Below are 13,456 nucleotides of genomic sequence, written 5' to 3' on the forward strand. Positions count from 1 at the left end.
TCACTCACAAACAAAACAAGTAATGATAATCAGAAATACACCACATACCAAAAACACGAAAAACAAACACACAACAAATCAAGAACTGGTTGACGAAGGTCCATGCCCACATGATTTCAAAAATATGGCGTTGCAATATTGGTGTCAGAATATATTCCAGAAGTTTCCACATAAAGGTTTTTGAAGGGTAGCAGGAAGTAGTCATCGTGGGAGTGCCAAAGATTATGCAAACAAACAGAAGATGGTGCAAGAATTAATATCAAAAAAGATGAACGCTAAAAAACCGTAACACATTGGGTATACACACTGTTGTTTGGTCAATAATTACCTAAAATATCGGGCCACCACATCATCGCGTATGGCCCCCCCACATACTGACCTCCGACCAACCTCGGGGGGGCCATCCTCAGGTAAGGCATCCTCTGGCTGCATTGGAACACCACTCCTTATGGCGATGTTGTGAAAGATCCCACACAGGACCACAATTTTCGAAACCATATCCGGCAAATACATGAGCTCGCCAGCAGAGCAGTGGAGGCATCTGAATCGGCCTTTTAAAAGGCCGATACAGTGCTCCACCACTTGCCTGGTGGCTGTAAGTGTGGTATTAAACTCACTTTGTGGACCTGGTGTGGGAGCCAAATAAGGAGTGTGCAGCCAGGGCATGCAAGGGTATCCACTGTCTCCTGTGAAAAAGAATAGACAACATCAGGATCACTGTGTATCAAGCTTAACATTGTTATGTACTAAAGGTCGACACTTACCCAGAAGCCACGCATCACCAGCTTGGAGGTTGTTTAATTTGTGCCATATCCCTGATTGCCGGATGACGAAGGAGTCATGTGCACTTCCTGGTAGTTTTGCATTCAGGGACAGGATCTGGAGGGAGGCATCACATACCACCATTACATTCAGGGAGTGATAGTGTTTTCGGTTGCGAAATATTGCCTCCAGCCGTGCTGGAGGCTGAAGTGGTATGTGAGTACCATCCACAACCCCTATGATGTGTGGGAAGCCAGCTATTTGGTAAAAATTGGCCTTGGCCACACTAAGGGCACCCATATCCAAAGGCATTTTAATAAAATGATGGAGGTGCTTGAAAAGTGCCTCCATCACTGCTCTCAGGATCCTGGAAAAGGAGGATTGTGAGATGCCCGCCACTATTCCCACCGTTGTTTGAAACGATCCTGAGGCACAGAAATGTAACACCGCCATAAATTGCGTAAGTGGTGGTATTGCTGTTGGACTGTCAATTTGCCGCTCAAGATCACTCTCTATTAATGAGAGAGTGTCTATGATGATTTTGGGAGGAAGACGGTAGCGTCTTAAAACCTCATCATCGGGCATTCCAAAAAGGGTGACACGTGTTCAAAATATCTACGATGCCTACGCCTGGGACGAGATTGAGGTTGGTCGGCTTCCGGGAGCATGGCCAGAACAATCCGCCCAAGATCAACCTGAAATGGCAAGATTGGAATGTAAGGCTTTGGACCCACCCCAAAAGAAAATTAAGAACAACTTAGCTTGATGATACCATCCATTGCTGCTTACATGCCGGGGTATTGTCATGATACGCCCAACCTGAAATTAATCCCAAAAATAATTTGAAAAATTTTAGTCTGTGCATTTATGTTTAAAAATTTTGTGCTAGACAAAACTTAAAATATGCGAAACACACATTTGGCCAAAGAGCAAAACGACATTGCACACAGTACATCAAAATGGGTTGAAATGTAAGCCAAAAAAGCGAAAGGGCAACCACAAAAAATTTTACAGGATTAATAAGCATTTAAAAATGCGCTAATTAGTTCGCAAATACAAGTCACTATACAAACAGAGAAAAATGTGCTAATTAGTTCGCAAATACAAGTCACTATACAAACAGAGAAAAATGCGCTAATTAGTTCGCAAATACAAGTCACTATACAAACAGAGAAAAATGCGCTAATTAGTTCGCAAATACAAGTTAATAAACAAACTGAGAAAAATGCGCTAATTAGTTCGCAAATACAAGTCACTATACAAACAGAGAAAAATGCGCTAATTAGTTCGCAAATTCAAGTTAATAAACAAACTGAGAAAAATGCGCTAATTAGTTCGCAAATACAAGTCACTATACAAACAGAGAAAAATGCGCTAATTAGTTCGCAAATACAAGTTAATAAACAAACTGAGAAAAATGCGCTAATTAGTTCGCAAATACAAGATAAAAAATGGACTTACCAAGAGCAAATATATAAGATTCCAAATTAAAAGGTCTTTGGGTCCGAAATTAAAAAAATGCTAAAAGATATGAAATTATGGATCACAAAATTAAAAACAAAAAGAAACACAATGAGACACCAATTGAACCAAAGTTAGACTTCACAAAACTTACCAAATCAAGAAACGAGGCCAAAAAAAAATATACAAAAAAAGCGAACGGAAAATAAAAACGCAAATCTAGCAAACAAAATAAACTCCAAACGCCAACTCCTTTATCCGCAAACAAGAAACTCCAACCAAGGTAACCTCCAACAATCCAAAAACGCCACCTCGACTCGAGACACACCAAGCCATAAATAGTGTTTCGTTTCCCGCACAAATTAAGTAGGGATCATAGGAATGCACAATCAATGATGCGGCCGCAAAATAAGGACGCATGTATAAATACTAGGGGTGTGCACCGGCCACTTTTCGTGTTTTGTGTTTTGGTTTTGGATCTGGATCTTTCTTCGTGTTTTGGATCTGGATTGGTTTTGCCAAAACCACCCTTCCGTGTTTTGGGTTCTGGGTTTTGTGTTTTGGATCTGTATTTTTTTGAAAAAAAGCATAAAAACAGCTAAAATCACAGAATTTGTAGGTTTTTCTGCTCCTATGCTATTATTAACCTCAATAACCTTAATTTCCACTCATTTCCAGTCTATTCTGAACACCTCACACCTCACAATAGTGTTTTTATGTCCAAAAGGTTGCACCGAGGTAGCTGGATGACTATGCTAAGCGACACGAGTGGGCGGCACAAACACGTGACCCATCTAGGAGTGACACTGCAGTGGCAGACAGGATGGCAGTTAGAAAAACTAGGCCCCAAACTGTACATAATGCAAAGAAAAAAAGAGGTGCAAGATGGAATTGTCCTTGGGCCCTCCCACCCACCCTTATGTTGTATAAACAGGACATGCACACTTTAACAAATCAATCATTTCAGCGCCAGGGTCTGCCACACAACTGTGGCTGAAATGATTGGTTCGTTTGGGCCCCCACAAAACAAGCTGGCAATTAATGTGTCCCTGCACAAACTGGCTCTACGGAGGCAAGATGTCATCCTCATCCTCCTCATCCACCGATTCCTCACCCTCTTCAGTGTGTACATCCTCATCCTCACAAAGTATTAACTCGTCCCCACTTGAATCCACCACCACAGGTCCCTCTGTACGTTCTGGAGGCTGGTCTCCCTGGAAGAGCTGATAATTCATTTTGATGAACATCATCTTCTCCACATTCTGTGGAAGCAACCTCCTACGCCTTTCGCTGACAAGGTTCCCGGCTGCACTAAACACTCTTTCGGAGTACACACTGGAGGGGGGGCAACTCAGGTAAAATAGAGCCAGTTTGTACAGGGGCCTCCAAATTGCCTCTTTTTCCTGCCAGTACAGGTATGGACTGTCTGACATGCCTACTTGGATGCTGTCACCGATGTAATCCTCCACCATTCTGTCAATGGTGACAGTATCATATGCAGTGACAGTAGACATGTCAGAAATTGTTGCCAGGTCCTTCAGTCCGGACCAGATGTCCAAACTTGGTCCTGCCTGCCCTGCATCACCGCCAGCGGGTTGCTTAGGATACCTAAGTTTTTTCCTGGCAGCCCCAGTTGCGGGAGAAAATGAAGAAGGAGCCGTTGACGTGTCACGTTCCGCTTCAGCTGACAGTGTGTTCACCAGCAGGTCTTTGCACCTCTGCAGGCTTGTGTCGGCCGGAAAGAGAGACACCACATAGGCTTTAAACCTAGGATCGAGCACGGTGGCCAAAATGTAGTGGTCTGATTTCAACAGATTGACCACCCTGGAATCCTGGCAAAGCGAATGAAGGGCTTCATCCACAAGTCCCACATGCCGAGCGGAATCGCTCCGTCTTAGCTCCTCCTTCACTTTCTCCAGCTGCTTCTGCAAAAGCCTGATGAGGGGAATGACCTGACTCAAGCTGGCAGTGTCTGAACTGACTTCACGTGTGGCAAGTTCGAAGGGCTGAAGAACCTTGCACAACACGGAAATCATTCTCCACTGCGCTTGAGTCAGGTGCATACCCCCTCCTTTGCCTATGTCATAGGTGGATGTATAGGCTTGTATGGCCTTTTGCTGCTCCTCCATCCTCTGAAGCATATAGAGGGTTGAGTTCCACCGCGTCACAACCTCTTGCTTCAGGTGATGGCGGGGCAGGTTCAAGAGTGTTTGCTGGCGCTCCAGTCTTCGGCACGCAGTCGCTGAATGGCGAAAGTGGCCAGAAATTTTTCGGGCCACCCAAAGCGTCTCCTGCACGCCCCTGTCGCTTTTCAGAAAATTCTGCACCACCAAGTTTATTGTGTGAGCAAAACATGGGACGTGCTGGAATTTGCCCAGATGTAATGCCCGCACAATATTGGTGGCGTTGTCAGATATCACAAATCCCCAGGAGAGTCTAAGTGGGGTAAGCCACTGGGCGATGATTTCCCTCAGTTTCTCTAAGAGGTTGTCGGCGGTGTGCCTCTTACTGAAACCGGTGATACACAGCGTAGCCTGCCTTGTAACGAGCTGGTGTTTCTGAGATGCTGCTACTGGTGACGCTGCTGCTGTTGCTGCGTAAGGTGATACATCTACCCAGTGGGCTGTCACAGTCATATAGTCCTTAGTCTGCCCTGTTCCACTTGTCCACATGTCCGTGGTTAAGTGGACATTGTGTACAACGGCATTTTTCAGGACACTGAGGACACTTTTTCTGACGTTTCTGTACAGTCTCGGTATCGCCTGCCTAGTGAAGTGGAATCTAGACGGGATTTGGAACCGGGGACACACTACCTCCATCAATTGTCTAAATCCCACTGCACTAATGGCGGATACCGGACGCACGTCTAACACCAACATAGCAGTCAAGGCCTCAGTTATACGTTTTGCTTCAGGATGACTGCTGTCGTACTTCATCCTCCTCGCTAAGGACTGTTGGAGGGTCAATTGTTTAGTAAAAGTAGTGGTGTTCCTACTTCCTCTCTGGGATGATGAACGACTCCCAGCAGCAGCAGCAACAGCAGCAGCGGCAGCAGTAGGCGTAGCAATGCAGGATCCTCCGGAGGAATCCCGGATAGGAGAGTCAGTCATGCCAGTGATATGGCCTGCAGGACTACTTCCGATCCTGACTAAGGAGGAAATTGACGAGGAGGGAGTTGACGGTGTGGTTTGCAGGCGCTTGGATACAACAGGACAACGGGATTTAGGTGTCCCTGGACTGCTTACGGTCTGAGCCAAAGTTTCTGAACTTGACAGTAACTTTTTATGAACGCGCTGCAGGTGCCGTATAAGGGAGGATGTTCCTAGGTGGTTGACGTCCCTACCCCTACTTATTTCACCTTTACATATGGTACATATGGCAAGACAGTTGTTGTCCGGATTTGGATAGAAATATTGCCAGACCAAAGAGGTGGAATGTTTGGTCTTCTGCCCAGGCATGACCGTGATGGGCTTTTTCATCCCACGGACAACAACTGTCTCCCCCGGAGCCTGATTTAAACAAACCACATCACCATCAGAATCCTCCTCGCCAACTTCCTCCTCAGCGCCAGCTACACCAGTATCCTCATCCTGTTGTACTTCAACAGTGACATCTTCAATTTGCATATCAGCAAGTGGACTGTGGGTGCTCCTTTCAGCACTTGCAGGGGGCGTGCAAATGGTGGAAAGAGCCACCTCTTCCCGTCCAGTGCTGGGAAGGTCAGGCATCGCAACCACCACCACACTTGGACTCTCCTTGGGGATTTGTGATATCTTCTTAGAAAGCACAGTTCTTCGCTGTGCTTTTGCCAGCTTAACTCTTTTGATTTTTTTAGTGGGAGGAGTGCTTCCATCGTCATGTGAAGCTGAACCACTAGTCATGAACATACTAGGGATCGACCTTAGCCGTTCCTTGCCACTCCGTGTCGTAAATGGCATATTGGCAAGTTTACGTTTCTCTTCAGCTGATTTAAATGTCTTTTTCAAGGTCATTTTCCTGAACTTTGCCATTTGGGATTGTATGTGCCCTCTACTATGACATTGGGCATCGGCCTTGGCAGACGACGTTGATGGCATGTTATCGTCTATGTCATGACTAGTGGCAGCAGCTTCAGCACTAGGAGGAAGTGGTTCTTGATCTTTCTCTATTTTATTTTTATCGGAGAAAGTTTGGTCCTCCATTTATGTTATATCGATTTGATATATACGTGCGGCTAAACACAGAAAATAATTTTTTTTTTGGTTTGGACTGGAGTGTACTTTGTGGGTTACAGCACCCTTTAACGGTCAAGCCAGCCGGCCCTTTACTTATGACACAGGCGCACTCTTGGCACTACTTTGTTGATGCACGTGCGGCTACTGCGCACACAATTCACAAACACAGAAAATAATTTTTTTTTGGTTTGGACTGGAGTGTACTTTGGGGGTTACAGCACCCTTTAACGGTCAAGCCAGCCGGCCCTTTACTTATGACACAGGCGCACGCTTGGCACTACTTTGTTGATGCACGTGCGGCTACTGCGCACACAATTCACAAACACAGAAAATAATTTTTTTTTGGTTTGGACTGGAGTGTACTTTCGGGGGTTACAGCACCCTTTAACGGTCAAGCCAGCCGGCCCTTTACTTATGACACAGGCGCACGCTTGGCACTACTTTGTTGATGCACGTGCGGCTACTGCGCACACAATTCACAAACACAGAAAATAATTTTTTTTTGGTTTGGACTGGAGTGTACTTTCGGGGGTTACAGCACCCTTTAACGGTCAAGCCAGCCGGCCCTTTACTTATGACACAGGCGCACGCTTGGCACTACTTTGTTGATGCACGTGCGGCTACTGCGCACACAATTCACAAACACAGAAAATAATTTTTTTTTAGGTTTGGACTGGAGTGTACTTTCGGGGGTTACAGCACCCTTAACGGTCAAGCCAGCCGGCCCTTTACTTATGACACAGGCGCACGCTTGGCACTACTTTGTTGATGCACGTGCGGCTACTGCGCACACAATTCACAAACACAGAAAATAATTTTTTTTTTGGTTTGGACTGGAGTGTACTTTCGGGGGTTACAGCACCCTTTAACGGTCAAGCCAGCCGGCCCTTTACTTATGACACAGGCGCACGCTTGGCACTACTTTGTTGATGCACGTGCGGCTACTGCGCACACAATTCACAAACACAGAAAATAATTTTTTTTTGGTTTGGACTGGAGTGTACTTTCGGGGGTTACAGCACCCTTTAACGGTCAAGCCAGCCGGCCCTTTACTTATGACACAGGCGCACGCTTGGCACTACTTTGTTGATGCACGTGCGGCTACTGCGCACACAATTCACAAACACAGAAAATAATTTTTTTTTGGTTTGGACTGGAGTGTACTTTCGGGGGTTACAGCACCCTTTAACGGTCAAGCCAGCCGGCCCTTTACTTATGACACAGGCGCACGCTTGGCACTACTTTGTTGATGCACGTGCGGCTACTGCGCACACAATTCACAAACACAGAAAATATATTATTTTTTTAGCACTTGGGGGGAGCACCCCTGATGGACAGAGCACCCCCTGGACAACACTACAGCACCCCTTTAGGACTGGGACACTGCACAGGACTTTGGAGTGGACACAGCCCCTATGGAGAACTGACTGCACAACACAGTCCAGCCAGCCCCTATGGACTTTGAAGTAGTGGACACAGCCCCTATTAACAACAGCAGCACAGCACAACACAGCCAGCCCCTATGGACTTTGAAGTAGTGGACAACAGCAGCACTACACTACACTACACTACACAGCACTAACTCCCACCCTCCCTCTTCACTGTCCACAGCCGAGTGAGAAAATGGCGCCGACGCGGGTACCTTATATAGGATCCAAAACCCGCGAGACTCGGAAGGCGGGATGATGACGTTTTGCCTCGATGTCAGATCCGAGTCAGGCGGGAAAAGTCGAGCCTGACTCGGATCGGACTCGGATCGGGGGGGCTCGGGGGGGTTCGGATTTCAGAAATCCGAACCCGCTCACCCCTAATAAATACGTCACGAAAACACATTTAAATTCTGGTGTATTTCTTGTTTGGACCTCAGACATGGCTACAGACCAGGGAAACAATGCCCAAGAGTCAGGCGGTAAGTCTTTCATGCATTTTGTATCAATGATTAATTTGAAACATAAGATTGGGCAAGTTGTGAATTAGAGAAATCTGAATATTTACACAAATAGGTGAGGAGGATGACATGGAAGAGGCTGCTGGGCCCAGTATTCCGGCCAAAGCTGCCAAAAAAAAAAGGCAGCCACATTTCACAAGAAAGGAGATGGAGGTTTTTATTCAGAAGTGTGTGGACATCCTGCCACAGGCAGACAGGAATATGAGTCTAAGCCAGAAGTGGAGAATGTGGGAAGAGGTAGCCGTTGCTGTCAATAGGGTGGGTGATTATGTCCGTCTAGCCCGGGATGTCAAACGGCGGTAAGTAAACACTTGCCCCCCCTAAAAACAAACACCATTTTAAACAAAAGGATAATGGCTTCCATTTTTTCCCACAGATGGGCCGACTTCAAATATCGCCTAAAGCAAAAACTCGCGGACAGGGCTAGGCATGCAAGGGGGACAGGTGGGGGTCCCACCCCTGTGTCATTGGAGTTGACGGATTTAGAAGAGCTGGCACAGGGGTGTGTGCAGCCTGTGGAGGTGTTTGGCGTGTCCAACATGGATACGGACATGCCAGACTTTGCGGCTCCTCATGTTGTCCCAGGTAAATCTTGTGATGTCACCAACTCTGAAATGTTAGTGGGCCAATATGTAGATTCTAATGTGAGTCTTTTCTCATTTTTCCTAACAGAGACACAGGCGGATGAGTCTGCTCCAGAGGGGAGCCTTGGCCGCAGAATTTCTGCTGGCTCTGCAGGGGAGGAACCAGTACATCCGGCTGAGGACCCTGCAGAAGCCAGTCCAGGGCAATCCCCCTCGCAGGCAGTGGCCCTCCTCACAGAACTCAATTTCAAATCGGATTTCCATACGGAGATTCTGCAGAGGATGGACGCCAGTCTGCTACGGGTGGCTGAGGCCCTGGAGCAAAATGCTGTGGCCAACGTGACCATTGGTCAGGCCCTGGCAGAAAATACCAGGGCCAACATCCGCATCGCCAATGCCCTGGAGCAGCTCGTTCGCCAGCACATGGTGGAGCCGACCTCCCTTCCTGCCGGAACATCAGGATCCTCCACCTCTGGCACAACATCAGCCAATCCTCCAAATGTGCCTAGCCCTGTGCCTAGTCCAGAGGCCACAACATCTGCCTCTGGACAGGCAAGCCCGATGACATCCCGGACCCGGTCTGGCGCCCTCCCTCCCCCAGCCAAACGGGTGAAAAAACGGTGACAGCAATGGCGACTTTTCCCTCACTCCTTCTGTGCTTGGCTCATATTCCTTTCTGGTCAAAACTTCCCTCTCCTTTCTTGTGAATTGTTTTTAATTTTGTGTTCTACATTTCATAAATCTTTTATTTTGGCCCAATTATTGTAACTTTGGAAATGAACCCTGCAAAAAAACTTTGGGCAAAAATTTTAGAATTGTGATTTTTTCTTTAAGCAATAAAAAAAAAAAAAAAAAATGACATTGTATTCTCACATTATTGTCACAATGGATTACATTTAATCCTGGACCAAAAGGCACAAACTGGCAAGAACCACATTTTACATGGCCCCCAAAAAAAGGGCTCTTTAAGAAACGTTTCAAATTTAACATAACGAGGCAAATTCAACAGGCCAAAAGAAAAGGGTAAAAACCAAAAAAACATGGTGACATTATTGTTACAATAGGCCCTAACCAACAAATTGAGCCACAAAGAAAAAACCACAAATGTAGGTAAATTGATTGTGTAATCATCACATTAGCAGCTATGATTTCCACCTGCGTACGCTTTTGTGCTAACACAAAAAACTACTTTCAATACACATACCAAGCCGGTTTTCAATCCACCACTAATTGCTGTTCAGACCACCCGCGATTAATCGCAGCAACATCGAGGAGTGCCGGGATGGAGGTGAAGGCCATCGCCAATGTGGTCGAGTAATCCAGACCCTAAGCTGTGCGAGCATTTTGAAGGGAAAGAGGATCATCCAGTGACGTATGAGTCGGTCCGTACACATTTTACGCTCGCATCTGCTAATGTATGTACGCCCCAAAAACGCCTCGCCACGCCTGCGTTTTTCCATCTCCACCCCCGTCAACACCCAAAAACGCCCAGTTCTGTCAATCACATTTGACAGGTCACTTCCTGTACGCTATTTGATGAACGAAACCAAAAAAGCTCGCAATCTGCCGTACGCACATGCGCAGTGTTACACCGACGCATGCGCGGTTAGTCAACATCGGAACGCAACGAGCGTACTGCTGTTTGCGAGTGGCTCTGAATGAGGGCCAATATTTTTATTGTTTGTGTAGCACACTTTGAGGGTGTCACCACCCTTTAACAGACAGACGCACGCTTGTCGCTACTGCTTTGAGGATGCAAGTGCGGCTACAGCCCACACAATTCACAAAGACAGAAAAAAAAGAACAATATTTTTATTGTTTGTGTAGCACACTTTGAGGGTGTCACCACCCTTTAACAGACAGACACACGCTTGTCGCTGCTGCTTTGAGGATGCAAGTGCGGCTACAGCCCACACAATTCACAAAGACAGAAAAAAAAAGAAGAATATTTTTATTGTTTGTGTAGCACACTTTGAGGGTGTCACCACCCTTTAACAGACAGACACACGCTTGTCGCTGCTGCTTTGAGGATGCAAGTGCGGCTACAGCCCATACAATTCACAAAGACAGAAAAAAAAAGAACAATATTTTTATTGTTTGTGTAGCACACTTTGAGGGTGTCACCACCCTTTAACAGACAGATGCACGCTTGTCGCTGCTGCTTTAAGGATGCAGGTGCGGCTACAGCCCACACATTTCACAAAGACAGAAAAAAAAAGAACAATATTTTTATTGTTTGTGTAGCACACTTTGAGGGTGTCACCACCCTTTAACAGACAGACGCACGCTTGTCGCTGCTGCTTTAAGGATACAGGTGTGGCTACAGCCCACACATTTCACAAAGACAGAAAAAAAAAGAAGAATATTTTTATTGTTTGTGGAGCGCACTTTGAGGGTTACACCACCCTTTAACAGACAGACGCACGCTTGTCGCTGCTGCTTTGAGGATGCAGGTGGAATCTAGACGGGATTTGGAACCGGGGACACACTACCTCCATCAATTGTCTAAATCCCACTGCACTAATGGCGGATACCGGACGCACGTCTAACACCAACATAGCAGTCAAGGCCTCAGTTATACGTTTTGCTTCAGGATGACTGCTGTCGTACTTCATCCTCATCGCTAGGGACTGTTGGAGGGTCAATTGTTTAGTAAAAGTAGTGATGTTCCTACTTCCTCTTTGGGATGATGAACAACTCCCAGCAGCAGCAACAGCACTAGGAGGAAGTGGTTCTTGATCTTTCCCTATTTTATTTTTATCGGAGAAAGTTTGGTCCTCCATTTATGTTATATTGATATATACGTGCCGCTAAAGCGCACACAAACACAGAAAATATTTTTTTATTTTTGCTGGAGAGTAGTGCACTTTGTGGGTTACACCACCCTTTAAGAAATGAGCCAGCCGGCTCTTTACTTATGGGACACAGGCGCACGCTTGGCGCTGCTCCTTTGTTGATGCACGTGCAGCCACAGTGCACACAATTCACAAACACAGAAAATAATTTTTTTTTTGGTTTGGACTGGAGTGTACTTTGGGGGTTACAGCACCCTTTAACGGTCAAGCCAGCCGGCCCTTTACTTATGACACAGGCGCACGCTTGGCACTACTTTGTTGATGCACGTGCGGCTACTGCGCACACAATTCACAAACACAGAAAATATATATTTTTTTGGTTTGGAGTGTACTTTGGGGGTTACAGCACCCTTTAACGGTCAAGCCAGCCGGCCCTTTACTTATGACACAGGCGCACGCTTGGCACTACTTTGTTGATGCACGTGCGGCTACTGCGCACACAATTCACAAACACAGAAAATAATTTTTATTTTGGTTTGGACTGGAGTGTACTTTGGGGGTTACAGCACCCTTTAACGGTCAAGCCAGCCGGACCTTTACTTATGACACAGGCGCACTCTTGGCACTACTTTGTTGATGCACGTGCGGCTACTGCGCACACAATTCACAAACACAGAAAATAATTTTTTTTTGGCTTGGACTGGAGTGTACTTTGGGGGTTACAGCACCCTTTAACGGTCAAGCCAGCCGGCCCTTTACTTATGACACAGGCGCACGCTTGGCACTACTTTGTTGATGCACGTGCGGCTACTGTGCACACAATTCACAAACACAGAAAATATATATTTTTTTGGTTTGGAGTGTACTTTGGGGGTTACAGCACCCTTTAACGGTCAAGCCAGCCGGCCCTTTACTTATGACACAGGCGCACGCTTGGCACTACTTTGTTGATGCACGTGCGGCTACTGCGCACACAATTCACAAACACAGAAAATATTTTTTTTTTGGTTTGGAGTGTACTTTGGGGGTTACGGCTCTCTTTGACGGTCAAGCCAGCCGGCCCTTTACTTATGACAAAGGCGTACGCTTGGCACTACTTTGTTGATGCACGTGCGGCTACTGCGCACACAATTCACAAACACAGAAAATAATTTTTTTTTGGTTTGGACTGGAGTGTACTTTGGGGATTACAGCACCCTTTAATGGTCAAGCCAGCCGGCCCTTTACTTATGACACAGGCGCACGCTTGGCACTACTTTGTTGATGCACGTGCGGCTACTGCGCACACAATTCACAAACACAGAAAATATTTTTTTTTTGGTTTGGAGTGTACTTTGGGGGTTACAGCACCCATTGATGGTCAAGCCAGCTGGCCCTTTACTTATGACACAGGCGCACGCTTGGCACTACTTTGTTGATGCATGTGCGGCTACTGCGCACACAATTCACAAACACAGAAAATATTTTTTTTTTGGTTTGGAGTGTACTTTGGGGGTTACAGCACCCATTGATGGTCAAGCCAGCCGGCCCTTTACTTATGACACAGGCGTACGCTTGGCACTACTTTGTTGATGCACGTGCGGCTACTGCGCACACAATTCACAAACACAGAAATTATATATTTTTTTGGTTTGGAGTGTACTTTGGGGTTACAGCACCCTTTAACGGTCAAGCCAGCCGGCCCTTTACTTA

Source organism: Taudactylus pleione, unplaced genomic scaffold (assembly GCF_031769625.1).
Source record: "Taudactylus pleione unplaced genomic scaffold, aTauple2 ptg000301l, whole genome shotgun sequence".
NCBI classification, from domain to species: Eukaryota; Metazoa; Chordata; class Amphibia; order Anura; family Myobatrachidae; genus Taudactylus; species Taudactylus pleione.